Below are 19,549 nucleotides of genomic sequence, written 5' to 3'. Positions count from 1 at the left end.
CTAGAGCTCAGGAACCAAAAACACAAGAAAACACAAAAAACTTGCAAAAACAAACTCAAAAGTATGAAACTGAAACAAAACCAAAGAAGACAAAAGAAACAAGATTAGATCAGCACAAAGAAACAAAATGGACCAAGGTGGAGAGAAAAAAGAAATACCAAGAGCTTAAGAAAACTCTCAGGGAAGTATGGACAATGGAAATAGAAAGTGGAGAAGGCAAGGATGAAGAAAATGACGACAAAATGAGTGTGCCATCACACTACAGAGAATTCACTATCCAAGTCAGAAAGGTAGTGATGACACAAGCCATATGAGAGCGAAAGGACAAGGAATCTTATGGCGGGCCAAAAGACGCGAAGAAGATAGACTTAGAAAAGCTAGGGGAAGAGCCAAGGCCGGTCTACACAGCAACTGATCTGAGTCCAGAAGAAGAGGAGAAGCTCATAAACCTTCTCAAGTGGTACAAGGAAATGTTTGCATGGTCATACAAAGACTTAAATGGAGTAGATCCAACAATATGCAAACACACGATCCCATTGAAACCTGATGTGAATCACAGAGACCATACACGTACAATGATATGATTTCTAAGAGAATCAAGGAAGATATTAATAAACTAAAGGAAGTTGAGTTCATCTACAAGATAGAAAACACCGACTGGGTATCTCCAATGGTGGCAGTTGCCAAGAAGAATGGTAAACCTAGTGTGTGTGTCAATCTAAAGAAGGTCAATGTAGCCACAATAAGGGATAATTATCCCTCACCTACTATCACTAACCATGTCTTGGAACGAGTGGCAAGCAAGCAAGCATATTCCTTCTTAGATAGATTCTCTAGCTACAACAAACTTGCAATCGCTCCTGAAGATCAATATAAGATTGCGTTTGCAACCAAGTAGGCTATCTATGCATATAGGGTAATGCTATTTGTGCACTCTCTTTTGAGAGATGAACATACAGAGCACCTCCAAAAGGTACTCGAGAAGTGAAAAACTTATAGGATTTGCCTTAATCATAGAAAAGTGCATGTTTATGGTTAGACAAGGTAGAATCCTGGGACATATTGTCTCAGAAAATGGCATATCTACGGATTTAGACAAGATTAAAGTGATTGTAGAAATGCCTAGACCAAACAACACAAAGAAAGTACAATGCTTTATTGGACATTGTGGTTACTATAGGTGGTTTATATATATGTATGCCGTCATTGCCCAACCACTGTATAGACTTATAGTAGTCTTTGTGTGAGTGTAAGGAATCATTTGAAAAGTTGAAGAAAGCACTCATATCTGCTCCAGTATTGAAATCACCAAATTGGAAGAAGGTTTTTCATGTTCATATCGATGCTTTGGCATTTTCTATTGGATGCATCTTAGCTCAGCCAAGAGATGAAAATATGGATTTCCCAATCTGCTATACAAGCAGGTAGCTTAATAGCGCTACAAAGAACTACACTTCCACTGAGAGGGAAGGTCTAGGGATGATATATGCTGTTAAGAAATTTCAACATTATCTCCTTGAAAACTAGTTTGTGTTTTTCATTGATCATTAATCCCTCTTATACCTTCTAAACAAACCATGCTATACCAAACACATTGTACGTCCGATGGTTTATCATATTGCTGGAGTTTGACTTTACAGTAGTGGCTAAAAAGGGAAAGACACATCTTCAAGTAGATCATCTATCCATATTGCCAAATGGAGAAACGCCAGAAGGCCTAGACGATGACATCCCTGATGCATATCTTTTCAATGTTGAAATGGTACCCAAGTGTTCTCAGGAGATAGTCAATTGACTATGCTGTGGAGGAGAATTTGATAGGAATGAACAAGAGCTTAAATGACAGATGGTTTGGCAATCAAGGTATTTCCAATTAATTGAGAGATGTTTGTATCATTTAGACTTCATTCTAATAAATAATTTATAGTGACTAAAGGAGTACAATTTATATCTTTTAGAAGCACATGTTCAGAACTTAGCATTTCATTGCTCGCAAACAAAAACATATCAGTGCTTGAAACAATTAGGAGTTTACTGGCCAAATATGTGTGCTGATGTTCATGAGTATGTTACTAACTGTGCCACATGAAGATCCACACCACCAATAGAACATGCAATGCTGTTTTAGGTGACAATTGCAACATATAACTGATTATCTAACAAGGAGAAAGTTTTTTGAGAATACCTCTAGAGCACGTCAAAGAGCTATAGAGATAGAGTCTTGAGACTTTGCAATGATTGAAAATCAGCTCTATAAGAGAGGATCAACTCAAGATATGTGGAACGGAAAGCATGTATTTGCCGATCCTAGAGTAGTCACATGGAGGAATAAGCGGAGGCCATTTCTCAGGAGATAAGATAACAAAAATTGTCTTAACCGTGGGAATATGATGTCCTACATTACACATGGATGTTGATGAATACATTAAGAGATGTGATTCTTGCTAGCATACAAAGGTACCAATAAATGGGGATGAGATGCCCTTAAGGCCAATGATAGGATCCAGAGTATTTGCTAAGTAGGGTATAGATTTTTCAAGACCGATTTCACCCCCCACTTACAGAACTCATGCCCAATATATCATTGTTTCTACGGACTATCTCACTAGAGCCACACAAAAATCTGATGCAAGGATCACTTCTTAGTTTCTATATGAAAATTTCTTCGCTAGATATGGTCTACCAATAGAAATTGTTAGTGATCGTGGCACGCATTTCATTCATGAAGTTATTGAAATTCTTCTAAATGAATTCATGGTAACTCATAAGAAGTCAACTCCATACCATCCACAAGGTAATGGACAAGCTGAAGCTACAAACAAGATCCTATGCACGATATTGAGAAAAATAGTATGTGATTCGTGGATGGATTGGGATTAACAATTGCACTCTACATTGTGAGCTTGCAAGTAGCCTATAAGACATCTATTGGAACAAAACTGCATAATATGGTGTTTGGTATTCACGCTATCTTGCCCCTGGAGTTTTTAATCTCAACACTAAGAGTATCTAAACAACTAGAATGAACCTTCCATGAATTATCTTCGAGAGTAGATGACCTTGAAAAGTTAGATGAGCTTTGCTTGAAAGATGTAGCTTCAATTTACGCTCAGAAGAGAAGGAAAAAGGAATTTATTGATAAGCATGTACGCTCCAAAGAATTTAAAATTGAGGATTATGTCCTAGTTTATACATTAAAACAACATGCTCAAAAACGTAAAAAGCAAGGGAAGGGACTTTTGTGATCAAAGATCTATCACCGATTGGGGCCGTCAAGCTTGCTACATTAAATGGTCAAGAAATTCTAAACTGGATTAGTGAATGTAGGCTTAAAAAGTATCATTTACCACTAATCCAGGACATGCTTCAAAAAACCCATGCGAAAAAGAAAAGATCTAGAAAAAAACAACGAATAGTCAAAGAAGCTCAAGACGATGCAAAGGAGCACATGGCAATGTGGGACAGGTGTCTAACCTCCCTTCAATCTTATTGCAAACATAGCGAGAACCACGAATATAATTGTCAATCCATGGGACAAAGCTAACTCGACTAGTGCATAGAGGCTACAAGAGGTTGTCAATCTCTTGGAAAACAAAAAACAACTCGCATCTAACTCAAGCTACACTCAAATGACTGAAATCACCAAAAGCTAATCGTTTATCGACAAACAAATTACATCCGTTACAGCATCAAATGACATCCAAACGTTACGAAAATTCTAGGACATGTTTATAAGACCTAAGCACACATGCTTATGGTCTCAAATATCACTTTAGGTCAAGTGCAGAAAGATTAATATCAGTGAGTTTTTGACCTAGTCATTTTTTTTACCTAGAATGCATCTAAATGCTTATCAATGATGTCCCAATACCTCGCCTATACTTAGTTTATGATTTTGAAGCTTAAATTCCTACTTATGATGAAATTAGACTGCGGGTCAGCGACGCCAAAAGATACGGATTACCATGAAATGCTTACGTCAATGTGTAGATCTCTTACTTGCAGTTGCAACGCAATAGACGCGGCTACAATGTGACAACGGGGAAGGGAGTAGGAAGCACGAGAAGGAGAGAGTGAGTGCTGTTAGCTCACGTGTATTTCTATTATCCAAAACTTAAGAAAAACTTACAAATTTTGGCTTCTATATCTTAGCCAAGGTTTTTGTGGTCAAAACTAATAATCTAGGAGCTCTAACTAAAGATGGGTTGATACAATCTGGAAACTTGTAGCCCCGGCTCATCAATTACAATGTTTATCTAGAAAGCAAGAGTTATAATATTCTCGATTCATCAAAATAATAAGTGTTTTTAAAATAAAAGCTCCGAAAAATGGTATCCGAGTTAGCTTGCTCCTAACATTATCCCCCTCCTCGACTGTGTCGTCCCTTGACATAGCTTCATGGGCTGAAGTAGTCTTTGGGTTGACGGATGGCGAGGTGATCTTCAAGCGCATGGAGTGCTTTCTCATATCTAAGTCTTCTCTCTTTGTCCGGAATCTGCAAGAACTGCATGGTGACTTTGTTTTTAAGCTCAATGGCTAAGTAGCCAACAAATTTGGATGTTAGGTTGCTTATCGCATTGGCCCAAATATCTTCGTTCGCCAAGTGAAGAAACTTGTATAAAATGCTTCCTCAAACGTCAACATAAGGCTTGAGGGAAAAAACATGCATCAGGCGTAGAAGCCATAAAGGACTTCTTCGGAAGGCTAGCCACTTAAGTCGTAACAAAGACCCTTATTACCTTCGAGGAACTACATCCATGGTGTTCTTGTTTGCTCTGGCTTGTGAAAAGCTTCAATACATGTGAGCAGCATTTGACAGATCTTATATAGCATGGCACATGAGAGGTCAGGTAGGCTCTTGAAGAAAGTCATGGCACTCGATAGGGTTTTCACCATGTACTCCTCTGTTGTCGGTCCCTACTCTGGAGCTGGCAATCGCAGATAATTCAGCCATGTAGGCCACTTCTTTATCAGTGCTTCATATGCTTTTCAGGTCCTTACCCTCGGTACATGAAAATTTCTATAGTGCGGCAGGTGCTCTTGTGAACAGAATCAGATATCATGGATCCTTGTTCAACTAGCTCTTTCTCCACTTGTGGTGGACATCCTCTGTGCCTTCTGCCTGCATATCTTTATATAGATATTTCTTTCTTTTACCTGTAGTAGCTCTACTTTGATCAAAGGATATGGAAATGATTGGCTGATGCCATTGTGCATTGATTTGGTTGGGAGTGAGTTGAGTGACATTGGCTGAGTGGAGAACTCTCAACTCCCAATCCATCATTGCTTTCCATTTTTCATCTGTCTCTTGGGCAACCTACTCTTTGAGTGCATCTTCCTCAGCTTTAGAAAGTTGGACCATGTGAACTTGCTCAACATCTGTGAGTGGTACCTGAAAATCTTCTTCTCTTCCTAGCTCTTCGTCGGTTGTGTTTCCATCTTAGCAAAAGAGACTTAGGGAATTTTGATAGTCGGTTGCTCAAAGGTACCTGCTTCTTCTTGTGTCTCTGGTTGTCCCTCTCTTAGAAACAGTTGATTGACTCTTGTTAACTCCGCTATCTCCTTGAGTAGTTGTTCTTCTCATTGTACCCACATCGATGCAAGGTCTCTTCTCTGTGTTTTCTCTAGCTTTAGCTCTAGCTCTAGATACTTAGTCCTCTTTTCAAATCCTTATAGACTTCATTTGTACCTTTGAACGAGTCGACAATAGGATTTTCTATGATCCGTCTCAAAAAGGCTCTCTGATCATTAATTCTTTGCTCTGAGTATTGTAGAGAAGCATTTGCTACATTGAGCTACACTTGAACCTTCTGTACTGACAGAGTTGTGGTTAAGAGTTCATTTGTTCCCTCTGTCAGCTGTTGATCTTTGGTCTTGCACGCATCGGATAACTTGGTGAGAAGTTCTCCCAGCTCCTCCATTTCTTTTTGCTGCTTCTCTTTGGCCGGATGGTGTTGTTCTACTTTATCTTTTAGCTCTTTGTAAATATAAAATGATAATCATCATGTCATCTAACTCTCCTTGTAGAGCATCGATGACCATTTCCACCTCTTTAGCCTTAGCACTGCGGCTAAGCGCTACTGCTCGCATTTTTTTGGTCATCACCTGCATCTTCCTGGTATATTCATTTACTTGCAGGATGACTTTGTCGTTTGTCTCCCACTCTTCAGACTCTGTAGGTTTCCTTGATGTTTCAGCAGTTTCAATTTGAGGCTCCTTGGGTGGTTCTATGGTGACTGCTTGTGGTTGCGACGGGGGTTCTACCTCTCCTTGAGGCATTATTGTTGCCTCGGCTGCTTCTGTTGCTTGAGTCTTTGTGGATGCCTCTGTTGTTTCTTGTTGGGTGGTCATACTGTCTCTGTTTTTGTTGCTTTGGGCTCCTCAAAACTAGCTGTGCTTGCTGTTCATGCTCCTTTTCTTTGGCTTCCTCGCCCTCATTGGATTTAGCTATTGGTGAAGGGTGAGGGCTTGGGATTGGGTGGTCTGCCTGTTTGGTAGTGGGTGAGGTTGGCTTTGGAGACATTTTCCCTTGGTTGTGATGTGTCTCTCCTTGTTCTATAGCCTTCGCATGTCTTTGTTTCTCGGCCGCGTCTTCTCTTGCTTTTCTCTCAGCTTCTTAAGCTTCTTTTAATTTTAGAGCTTCTGCCTCTGCATACATGCGTTCAAGGAAGTTTGTGGGGTTTTCCGCTTCTTTCTTTGCAGGGTTTTTAGTTTTGGGTCTCCTTATCTCTCATGGAACCCACCTTTCCGGATCCTCACCTATAGCTTGGCAACTTCTTTTATAAGTTTGTTTTCTCTTTCAAACCTTGCCTTCTTTTACTGAGGCTCCTCTTGGTGTGTAGCTATAGATTTCTTCTTCATCTCTTCAATTCTAGCCCACCTTTCCTCGTTGTTTGAGATCTCGCTACTATGAGCTTCATGGGAGTCGCTCGACAAATTCTTCATCAGACTTATATACTCTCTTTGATGAATGCATAGTTCTTGGAGAAGGCTGTGCAGACACAATCCATGTGTTCTGATCTGGGGCTGGCGGCAAATTTTTCGCCATGCCAATAGCATGATAGGCTATTCTTGTCAGTACTTCAGGCGTGCACAAAAATGTGATTTTACCTTCTTTCTTGGTGCCCTTTAGTGTTGTTAGCACATACTGCGCATGTTCAATCGGTTGCGTGGTTGTCGACTTCAACACTTGGGTGAAGGTAGTCGCAACTGCATGATTTGGGGTGGTGTACCATGGCGGTCTCTTTGCTAAAAAATGGAAGTGCTCATGGTAGAGATGAGCTGGTTCTTCCACTTACCTTTGGATGAGGTCGGCAAAAGTTGCAACAGCAGTCTCCTTGGTGAATGTGCCTGCTGTCTTTCTAACTCGAGCTCGCATTGTCATCCCTTCAGTTGGCAACTTCAGTGCCTCAGCCACAATTTTCTTCTGATGGCCGGCTTTCGAAACCGTGACCGTGAGGACCACACCCTAAGGAAGGGAAGGTTTGTTACCAAAAGGGAAAAAAAAACAAAAAAGAAGCCCTTACCATTCACCATACCCCCCCGCAAGGTTGACCACTAGTGGGGCGCCGCCAATTTGGCCACACCCCTCCATTATTGCCAAAAGACAACCCCTCTCTCTCTCTCTCTCTTACTACCCGGCTCCGCCAATATTCTCTCTCTCCTGCTCTGCCGCTGCATCACCCAGCCCGGTAGGTGCATTGGTGCCTCTGTCACACTCCAGCCCCGGCGGGCTGCCACAGATATTATTCTCTCTCTCTCTCTTCCAAATATTCTCCCTCCCTCTCTCTACTTGTCCACACTCCAGCCACGACGGGCCGCTATACCCCCCCCCCCCCCAACCCTGGCGGACCACTGGCCTAACACCCCCTCCCCCCCATCTACACCTAGTTCTCTCTCTCTCTCTCTCTCTCTCTCTCTCTCGGGAGCGGGCCACGGTGGGCCTTAGGGAAAGCTCTCTCTCTCTCTCTCCCTCCCTCTATCTCTCTCACCCTCTCTTACTCTATCCTCTAAACCCCCACCCCTATCTCCCTGTCTCTCCCTCTTCTTCCCTTGGTGGGAACCGCCACTAGGGGAATCTATCTCTCTCTCTCTCTTACCATCTTCCCCCCGTCTCTCGTTGACTAAGCCCCCCCCCCCCCCCCCCCAAATCCCGGCCGCTGTTGAGCCCCTCATTCTCTCTCTCATGCTTGCACCCCCGGACCCCAGCCCTCGCAGGTGCCTTGGATACACACACACCACCCACCCCCTATCCTCTCACCCCCCTCCTTTCTCTCCCTGCCCTCATTCCCTCCCGCTCGCGCTCTGTACCAGCCCGCAGGCAGCCCGTTATCACCCTTCCGCTCGCGCTCTCGACCCCGGCATGTGCGGCACCGTCCTCACACACACACACCCTCTCTCTCTCTCACACACACACACACTCACGCTCACACACACACACCCTAGCGCACCCACCCCCTCTCTCACTCCATCTTCACCCCCCCCCCACCTCTGCATCACCACAGCGTCGCCGAAAAAAAAACAAAACAGAAAATATATATATTAATACACACCCCCCCCCCGTTCCCACGTACGCACATACACACACATATGCACATACAATACACACACACACACACACACACACACACACACACTCACGCTTGCGCACACACATACTTATACATACTCACACAATCACTCATATACACACACACACACACGTATATACGCACCACACATAAAATACAAAACCGAAGGAGTTCTACGCCATCGACATCGACAAAAAAGAAGACGGCCTAAATCACGCACCGCCAATAACAAAAAGAAGAAATGCGCTGAAGGTATGCCCCGGACGACCCCAAATAGACGTACATGCTACACCGACGCACTGGCAACACACCATTCGCCGGCATCACGCAACCACGACACCATTTTCAGTAATTTGTAGGTTATCATCATCATTTCTTCAGTTTTCACCCAAGCCTTGTAAAATTCCCAATTTGTAAATTCCCTCTCTCTAGGTGATGGTCACAAAGTCCCACCTAGTGGTTTTCATTTTAAATAACTCCCAAGACAAAGCAAGGGTCAACCACACCGGGCCCACCCCCTTGCTTTGTCTCCCTAATTAGCTTACCCTAATCAAATTGGGATTACCCTAATCCAAGAAGCCAACACCTATAAAAGGGCACTGAGAGGTCACTATTGGGGGGGGGGGGGGGGGGGCAGTTCATGAGAGGTCAGCACTTGGTAGAGTTTTTAGTAGGGAGAATTGACACTATTGGCATCATGGGGAGGGGGCTTGTGTAATGGTTTGCTTTGGGAATTGAACCATGTGAAGGGAGCCACATCCACCTCTCGACTCCAATGGTCGATGCACACACACATACACGTTCTTCGTACCAAGTTTCATAATCATCGAGTCGTCTTTAGAGAATGCACCAAGTAGTTACACCACCTTTTCTCCCTACCTCTCTATCACCACGTTGTGCCACCTTGCTGAAAGGAATGTCATTTGTAAATACTACAGAAATAATTCTCCCTCACACCCCCCGAGGGTTTTCTTCATTTGTAAATCTGTGTGTGTGTGTGTGTGTGTGTGTGTGTGTAAGTTTGCGGTTTTCACATCACCGTGGTCTGCGTCCTAGCCGCTCAAAGCTAGGTGGTGCCCCCTGTTCGCTTTACCGTGATAGGCAACGAGGCGTGCCATCGGCCCCCGACGTTTTAGAGGCCGTTGGGTTTTGGGTGTCGCTTTGCTCCCGTCACCACTTTGACTTTCTGCCCTTGTTGGTCAGTAATTTGGGCTGATCCATCCTCTTTAATTGTAGACAATAGCTCATATGCTTTCTAGAAATCTACTCCGCATGGTTCCTGGTCGTAGAATTCCCTGAGGCCCAGCCTTCTGTTAGCTTCCTTTGCGTCTAGCTTGGCAGCTACATCATATATTTCTTTTGGTAGCATCTGCAACTCTGCTTGGTGTCCTTCTTCACTCTTAACCTGCTAGTGAAAACTGTTGTATTGTTTTCCTCAAGCTGTTCTCTTGAAAAGTATGTTGCCTTGGCCGTCTATACTAAAGTGGGTCCCAATTCATAGGGTGAAAACTCTTGTAGCTTTTCCTTCTGGGACACTCTTTTCTTGGCCTTCTCGACAGCTTGCATTGCTCCTGTTAGGGGAATACAGTGCCAAAGTTAGAAACTTTTTGCAAATTCTGCTTTGAAATGCCCTTGAGTCTGAATTGCTGACAAATTGAGTCCAATTTGCTTCAAATCAATTTTGGAACATGCATAGATGCATAAGAACATGTAAAGATGAAAATCATAAAGCTCAAGCAAAAATTTGCAACAAAAGTAAATAATCGCGATTATTTACAGTTGAGGATTTTTTCCAACTTTTTGCATTTTTGATATCATAGGCTTGAAACATATGGTATTTAGGTGCTCTGAGTGAAGTGTGGGCTCATTTGAATGCACACGGTGGAAATGGTGCCAGATTTAGGCTTTCTCTAAAACAATAGATATAAAGGGGTTTTGAGATTTTGAGATCCAAATTTTCTCAAACTTGGTCAGTGCGCTTGGGACATTATGTGCTTTGGTCCCATAGGGTCAAAGTTGCATTTTTTATCCATTTTGGCAAGAAAGTAAATAATCGTGATTATTAACTTTTTCATCAAAATGTACATTTTTTGGTGCAACTTGGTTCTAGGCATGATGTAGACTCTACGTGTGAAATATGGGGTGATTTGGATCAAAGAATATGACAGATAACTCAAATCTTGGCTTGGAAAGACCCCTTTGCATTTTTTGACAAGTTTCAAGTTTTTTTTTATCATTGTGGCTTATACTTGAGATGTGGCATGTAATAAGTGTGGACAAGTGATAGGTGAAGTGAAGGTACCATTTTCAAGCTAAAAAAGTACAAAAGTAAATAATCACGATTATTTACAGTAGTAATTTTTTTACAAAACTTGACAAATTTTTGACCTAGACATATTCAACACATCTAAAACAAGTCCTAAATTGAATTTGATAAAGTTTTGTCGTGTCGGTATCACTTTGTGCTTTGTCGACTCTGAAATCACTGATTTCTGTGACTAGATGACATGTGGAGTTGGTTAGTCACTTTTGAAGCTATGGACTTGTCCGCTACATAGTCATGAAGCTACTCATTCAATTTTGGCCCATTTGGATTCAGTTTGACTTCATATGTCAAATTTTATGCTTTGTAGCATTCGAGCTGTTTTCTGTTGCTCAAGAGTTTTCCTTGATTTTTTTTATGAAACCATCCATTTACATTGTGTATAGACCCAGTCTATAAGCTGTCTGTGGAGTCAGAATCCAACTCTGGCATCTGGCAAAAACCTAGCTTTTCTACTTGGGACCCCCCTCGACCCTTACCGAATGGTCATCTGGTGATAGAGAAATGTTCTATTATATAGGGGCATGCTACAGTTCAAGTCTCGTTCAATTTGGTTGAGCTGACAGGCTGCTATGGTCAAGTTTTGGTTGTAGGACTTCGTGCACTACTCGATTTTTAAGGTTTTTTCCTTGAGCTTGGACTTGGACTTGATACCGGCCAATATAGAAGTAATCATTGATAAGCACAGAACTTACCCCTCATGTCTCGTGTGAGACGGCGCTGTAAACGGGAGACTGTGGACTCTGAAAATCGTGCGCGAAGAAGGTCGAAAGCTCTCTTCTCCAAGGGCGACTAAAGGAAATGAGGTGATTCTAAACTACCTTGGATATCTATACTCGGACTTTCCAAACCATTTTTTCCAAAATTCCCATGTTAGTCCTACTAGGCCGTGAAATCTATGTTAGACTCAAAAATTTCCTCAATCGGATTCCGGTTGCTCATTCTGCAAGAATTTGCAAAAGTAGACCTTGGCCGCCTAATTTAGGCTTCCCGCTTCCATCTGTCAATTTGATTGAATTCTTTTTGCCTGTCTGCCTTGTCCTTTTGATCATCAACGTATCTTCAATTTTTCCATCTGAGCTCATTTGCTATTTATTATTAATTTTTGACTTGTTTATTAAAAAAATCAAAGAAAATAACAAAATGTGCTAAAAAGCAAAGTAAAAATCCAATAATTAAGAAAATCTATTGAAAACACAGCTTCATTGTTTTTTGCTGGATTTCTCCATTTTTAAGCCCCAATATCAAGAAAAATGATAAAAAATAACAAGAAACGACCAATTTTTGATGATTTCTGATAGTATATACACTATTTACACTCATCGAGGAGATGTTATCAGTTAAATTCCCCTATTGATGACTTGGTAAGGGCATTATTAGGTAATTTTGCAAAAAATCACACGTTAACATCAAACTTTTTCCTCCCCTTCAAACATTGCCCATAATTACTTAGTTCCCTTCCACCCCTCCTAGATGGCCTACTTCAGGACGACTGTGTGCATGGGTTGAACAATCGTGTCTATGCATAGCCTGGGTTGGCTCTACCATGTTTTGAAGGTCAATGCAATTCAAACCATCATGCCGTGCATCAGTTGGGTCTTGAGTAATTAACTCAAGGGTTTCTGATGTCAAGGTTTTCTTTTGCTGTTTTCCAAAGAGCAATTTTTATAACATGTGTGCTCTTTGCTTGATTGTACCATCAGCATGCTTTGGCACACTGCTTTCCTGAGCTGTTGATATCAATAATGATGGTTGTCAAGCTTTTACCCGCCATTGGTATCTTGGTTTGTCTTGGTCAGAATATTGTGGTTGAGTCTTCTGAGATTTAACTCTCCGTTGCTTCATCGGTTTTACGGTGTGCAGAGAAGATACGTGCTCCTTTTTCTTCCAAATCCATTTTGTTTTAGGTTCACTTCTCGAAGATGCTCTTCTTTGTGTTTTGAACCTTGGAACCATCTTTGGTATTGTAGATGATGTTTTGGGCATCCAAATTTGAATCGGCTTGTCCTTAAGCTGTGCTTTTGGTACTCAAATTTGCCTGACTCCTTGCATGCTACTTGGAGCATTTGTATGTCTATAGGATGGAGAATATTGACTTCTTCGTGGTTTGCTCTGCTGGTAACCTCCTTTCCCTTCCTCTTTGCTTGGTGCAATTGGAACAATGAGTTGTCTGCCTTTAGGTGATAGCTTGAGCTGATTGGTATCCCAATCTAGTACTGCCTTGCAGTAAGTTTGCATCCATGAGATTCCAAGAATCATTGTCTCATTGATGTGTTCATCTGGTAAGCATAAAAACTGACAAGGGCATGAACATCCATGTACTATCACATTTAAGTTGACTACTCCCAATGTCGGTGTTGGGTTCTTGTTGCATCCTTTAATAGTCGATATTCCTGTTGTCAAAGATTGACTTGTTTCTTTCTTGTACGTGGAATAACTGATTGCATTTACTCGATCTCCTCTATCAATCAATGCATTTGTGCTATGATTGTTCAGGAGTACTTTGATGCGAAGGTCCATTCCATCTAACCATTCATCATCCATTGACACTGCATCTTTTTGTAATTCCAATAGTCGTTCATCTAGTTCCAGAGTGTTGATGGGAATGTGTATTTGTTGATTTTTGAGAGCAGCTTTTCTTTTGAGTACTCGAAGCCGAGTTTTCTCTTAGGATTCATCAATAACTTGCTATTGTTTTATCTTTCTTTTCTTTGCTGCATGCATCTTTTCTAGCAATTCATTGATTAGCGACAAAATGTACTTCTTTAAATGGCATCCACTAATCCAATTAGCCATTGGTTCACCATCTAGGGTGGACAACTTAACTGCTCCACTTGGAGATACGTCTTCAATTATAAATGGTTCGTTTCTCTTTTTCTTAAACTTGGGAATGTGTTGCTTAAGGGAATAGACTAAGACTAAGTCCCCTTTTTTGAAGATTTTTGTAATGAGATGGGAATCAAAAAGCTATTTTTGTTGCTGCTCTTGTGCATAGATGTGAGCTACAGCAGTTATCCTTTGCTCATCAATTTTTTCTAAATCTTCAAGTCTCTTTGATAATTCATGTCTAGTCTACTCAAGATCCTTATCTACCCTTAGTGTCTGCAATAGAAATTCTATTGGCAGTCTCGCATCAAGACCATAAACAAGGTTAAAGGGTGTAGCATTTAAAGCTATCTTGAATGAAACTCTATAAGCCCATAGAGCAACATGGAGATTCATTTCCCAATCTGTCCGTCCTGAACTAACCACTTTAGTCAATACCGATCTAAGAATTTTATTTGTATGCTCAGCTTGTCCATTTGCTTATAGGTGATAGGGAGCTGATTTGGTATGGATGACCATAACTTCATTAAGCAAATACTCAATTCACTCATCAAGGAGATGAGTTTCCCTATCACTGACAATTTCTATTGGCAGTCCATATCTTGTGAACCCGTACTCATATAAGAATGCGGTTGTGGTTTTGGCATCATTCCTTTGAGTTGCTTTAGCCTCTGTCCACTTAGTCAAATAGTCCGTAGCTACAATGATATATTGAGCTTGGGTTCTATAAGCAGGTGGTTGTATTGGCCCAACAAAGTCTATACCCCATTTTGCAAAATCCCTAGCCCCCATCATTGGTCTTAAGGGCATGCTATCTACACGGGTTGGCATTTTTGCTCGTTGACATGCATTGCACCTTCGAACATATTCCTTGGCATCTGCAAAAAGTGTTGGTCACATATGCCTATCATTAAGATTTCTCTTGCGGTGGTCTCACTAGAGAAGTGACCTCCAACGAATCCAGCATGTGCTTGTTCTATAACGGGAATATATTTGTCTTCATTTGCACAAAGACGCAGATGTTGATCTTTACCTCTCCAATACAATTGGTTTCTAATAAGAGCATGGTCTCTTGCTTCTGTTTCAATTGCTCTTTGACTGTGTTTACTCATATCCTCAGAAAATGTTCGGCTTGATAAGTAAGTAACTAGATAGTTACTACACTTAGGAGCAAGTAATATTCAGAACAATGTCACGTGAGGTATGGGTGCTTGTTTTTGGCATTGAGGGAATTGTTTTACAAATGAATGAACATACCTCCTCATAGTTGGCCAAAATACTCTAAGTCTCAAAATCCGTTGCATGGTTTGGTCTTCCACAAAGTGAAGTCCTACTACAATAATATGTGCTTGATTTAGGTATTGGGTTTTCTGCTTAGGATTAATGCACAACAAAAATATTCCATCTCGAGTTCTTTTGTACAACCTTCCAAGTAGTAATTGATGCATAGCTGATTGGTCAATTAATCGGATTGTAATAGGAAGTGGTATTTTCAAACCCACTTGAGCTATGGTCATCAATGATACCATATTTTTTGACCATCGAGGTATCATTTCCATGGTTTACAGATATGCATCAGGTAGATTATCGTCTACTCCCTTAGATGGTTCTCCTGAAACAATCCTTGAAAAATGATCTTTTCTTTGATGAGTGGTGCCCTTTTTTACAACTATAGTGAAATCAAATTCCAAAAGAATAATGAACCATCTCATTATTCTTCATGTGTTGCATGGCTTGGTGACTAAGTACAATAAAGATTTGTGGTCCACAAAGAACACAAATTTGTTAGTTAATAGGTAATTTCTATACTTTTTCATGGCATAGATCATGCCTAATCCTTCCTTTCGGTGGTTGTATAGTTTTTCTCTGCCATATTCAAATGTCAGCTAGCATAAGAAATAGGAAAATCAATTTTCCCGTTTCTTGGTTGAGCAAGGATACACCCAATGGCAAAATTGGAAGCATCTACATGTATGTGGAATATCTTATTCCAATCTGGTGCTTTCAATATTGGAGCTGAAGTGAGAGCTTGTTTAAGCTTCATGAAGGATTCTTCACACTCATCAGTCTATTCAAAGAGTGTAATCAAGCTATACATGGGTTTTGCAATTATAGCGTACATGTAAACGAATCGTCTGTAATATCCACAATGTCCCATGAAGGCTTGAACCCCCTTGACTATTGTCAGTCTAGGCAAATCAGCAATAACATGAATTTTATCCATATCAGTAGCTATGCCATTTTTAGACACTATATGTCCAAGAATTTTTCCATGTCTACCCATAAATGTGCACTTTTCAACATTTAAGCAAATCCTATAAAGTCTACATTTTTTCAATACCTTTTTGAGGTGTTTAACAACCCAATTGATGAATGTACACATAGATCATCCATATATACTTCCAAGAAATTCCAAAGATATTCTTTAAAAGCATGGCTCATCAATATTTGAAAGGTGGCAGGAGCATTAGTTAACCCAAAAGGCATAACCCGATAGGCAAAAAAAACCCATTCAATTGAAAAAGCAGTTTTATGATGATCTTTGGGGTCAACCAAAAGTTGATTGTATCCCAAAAAGCCATCTAAAAATCTATAAGCTTCTTTTCTTGCAACTCGTTCCAAATCATGCTCAATGATTGGAAGAGGAAAGTGTTGGAATTAGGGCTGCAGAGAAATGCACACAGCTTGGAGAAGACGAAGGAAGCTCAAGGCACACAATAGAGAGTGTCTTACTTAGTGTGCGATGGAAAGATAGATAGCCCTAGAGTGATGGGCATATATTCAATGCTCAGGGGAAAAAACCTCCTAAAGATGGAAAAAATGCCCCGGTGGTCCTAGTGTGTTCACACACATCACTACCACATGTATATGGTAACAAATCCCCCCTAGAGTGATGCGGTGAACGAGAGCTGGCACATGAGTAAAGGGAAGTGCCATGCCCTGAGGACATGATCAGTCCACAAAGGGGAGTAAGCCCAAAGCTTTGCGGAAAGCTTGCACGAGACAATGCCTTTGTGAAAATATCTACAAGGTTGTCTTGTCTTGGCACATAAGCCAAGCTGATCTCCTGCTAGGAGTTTCTCCCTGACATAGTGGTAATACACCTCAATGTGCTTTGTGCGAGCATGTAAAATTGGGTTCCTCGCAACTGCCAATGCACTCTGACTGTCAATTGGCAGTGTCCTGTCCAACACCCAAATCAGCCATAAGGCGTCTAAGCCATACGCACTCAACCGTAGTTGTGAAGACTACCCTGTACTCAGCCTCACAACTCGAAGTGGCCATAGTAGGTTGCTTCTTGCTCAACCATGATATACATGAACTGCCAAGCATGAAACAAAAACCACTTGTGGACACTCGCGTGTCAAAACAACCAACCCAATCTGAGTTCAAAAAAGAATGTAAATCTGGCGGCAATGATCCCCCCTCCGGTAAAATAAGCCAACATGTAAAGTGCCAGCGAAGAATCCTCTTGACAACCTGCCAATGCTTAGGCCCTGGGCTATGCATAAATCAGCTGACCTGTGAGACTACAAACTGAATATTCAGCCTCGTGTTGCATACATAAATGAGGCAGCCAATAGCAGTTTGATAAAGAATGAAATCACCAAGATCGCGAGCATCATGTAGACTCGACTTCAAACCTGTTTCCATGGGAGTGGCAATAGGTTTGCAATCCTCAAGTCCAAACTTACATAGCAATGTCTCTATATAACTTTTTTGACACAAGGCAATACCACCATCACAATGCTTAAACTGTATACCTAAGGAATGATGCAACAACCCCAAATCTTTCATCTTGAAAGTAGCATTCAAATCAACCTTAAATTCAACAATATGTCTCTCATTTGGTCTAGTGATCAGCAAATTATCGACATAAAGAACCACAATAGAAGTACATCCTCACGCTTTACATACAGTGTTCTTTCTGTTGGACTCTTACAAAAGCCTCGTTTGACCAAATGAGTGTCAGCTTTCTTATACCAAGCACGAGGAGATTGTTTCAACCCATACAAAGCCTTCTTACATCTACACACTTTGTCCTCATCCTTTTATGACAAAACCCTCAAATATGTCACCATTCAAGAAAGCAGGAACAATGTCTGATTGATGTACATCCCGACCAAAATGAGCTGCCAATGCACATAGAAAATGCACAGTAGTCATACAACAAGTGGGAGCAAAGGTCTCTTCGTAATCTATGCCTTTTTGCTATGCATAACCCTTTGCAACAAGTCGAGCCTTATGGCGATCGATCTCACCATCTGGCTTGCGTTTCAACTTGTAAACCCACTTCGTACCAATGGCCTTTTTGCCAGGAGGCAAATCACATAAAGTCCATGTGTCATTTTTTATAAGTGCATCATATTCTGATTGCATGGCAGCCATCCAATTTTTTGAATTATGTGCTTCATTAAAAGGCAAAGGCTCCTCAACATCATGTAAGCTAGACACAACAAAATCATAACAATCTGATGCATAAGATGCATGGCAAGAGCCTGAACGAGTACGACTAGACAAAGGTGCATCCAATTTACTGTCACACAAAGTGTGCACGAGCCATTTTGGCATACCTCTAGCTTGCTTATCAAGTACATCATGTACATCTGCATCAGTAATAGGCTGATCTATAACATTTTCAGAAACCACCATAGGCTGTGCATTTGCCTCATTGAAACTTACATTCGTGTTTCCACCATTAAAAAGAGGCAACAAAGTGTCATAAATGTCCTGTGAGCTTACATTACTGTCTCTAGTACATGACAACAAGGGCTGAATAGAATCTTCCACAAACACTACATCGCGTGAAACCAGAATATGTTTTGTTTGCGGATGATACAATCTGTAACCTTTGCTTTCAGTAGTATAACCAACAAAAATACATTTGATAGCCTTATCATCCAATTTTCTGCACTTTGTTTGTGGCACCAAAGCATATGCCAAACAGCCAAAAACAGCATGTGCTCAATGGAAGGCTTTCTATCATGCCATGCTACATATGGAGTAATAGACTACAAAGCTTTTGTAGGACACCTGTTTAGTACATAAGTGGCACACATGATGGCCTCAAGCCAAAAAGAATGTGGCAAAGCTTGACTTTTGACCATACATCGTTCCATTTCCGTAAGTGACCTATTTTTCCTCTCAGGAACACCATTTTGCTGAGGTATAAGGCACTGTACATTGGTGTTTTATCCCACAACTAGTCAGAAATGCATTGAATTCATGAGACATATACTCCCCCCCTTGATCAGAATGGAGGGTGCCCATAGTACATTTCGAGACATTTTCAGCCATAGCCAGAAATTTTTTGAAGCACATAAAAACTTCGGACTTCGCTTTAAGCGGAAATACCCATGCATGCCTGGAGTAATCATCAATGAAAGTCACGAAGTAAAGGTAATTGCCCAAGGACAGATTTTGCATGGGCCCACAAACATCACTATGCACAAGATGCAACCTGCATGTGGCCCGAACTGAACCATCCTTTGGAAACTCAGAACGCTGTATCTTACCCAATATACAGCCTTCACAAGGATGTTTGACAGGTGCTTCAAGAGGTGGCAAAGAAGCAACCATATCAGATTTTTGCAAACGCAGTAAACTGGCAAAATTCAAATGACCAAAACGTACATGTCAAAGTTTTTCATCTGAAATAGCCCTTGAATCTACAACAGCATTTGTAAAAAAATTTCCACACTTGTCATACAAAGTGAGCTTATACAGCCCACAACACAAAAGGCCAGATGCAATAATTTCATCACCAAAACTGAGATCATGAACTGTACATATGTCATCCACAAATTTGACTACAAGTCCAAGTCTAGCA

This window comes from Adiantum capillus-veneris, chromosome 26 (assembly GCF_014529385.1).
Source record: "Adiantum capillus-veneris isolate H3 chromosome 26, ASM1452938v2, whole genome shotgun sequence".
Lineage (NCBI taxonomy): Eukaryota > Viridiplantae > Streptophyta > Polypodiopsida > Polypodiales > Pteridaceae > Adiantum > Adiantum capillus-veneris.
Note: the sequence above shows the minus strand (reverse complement) of the source record.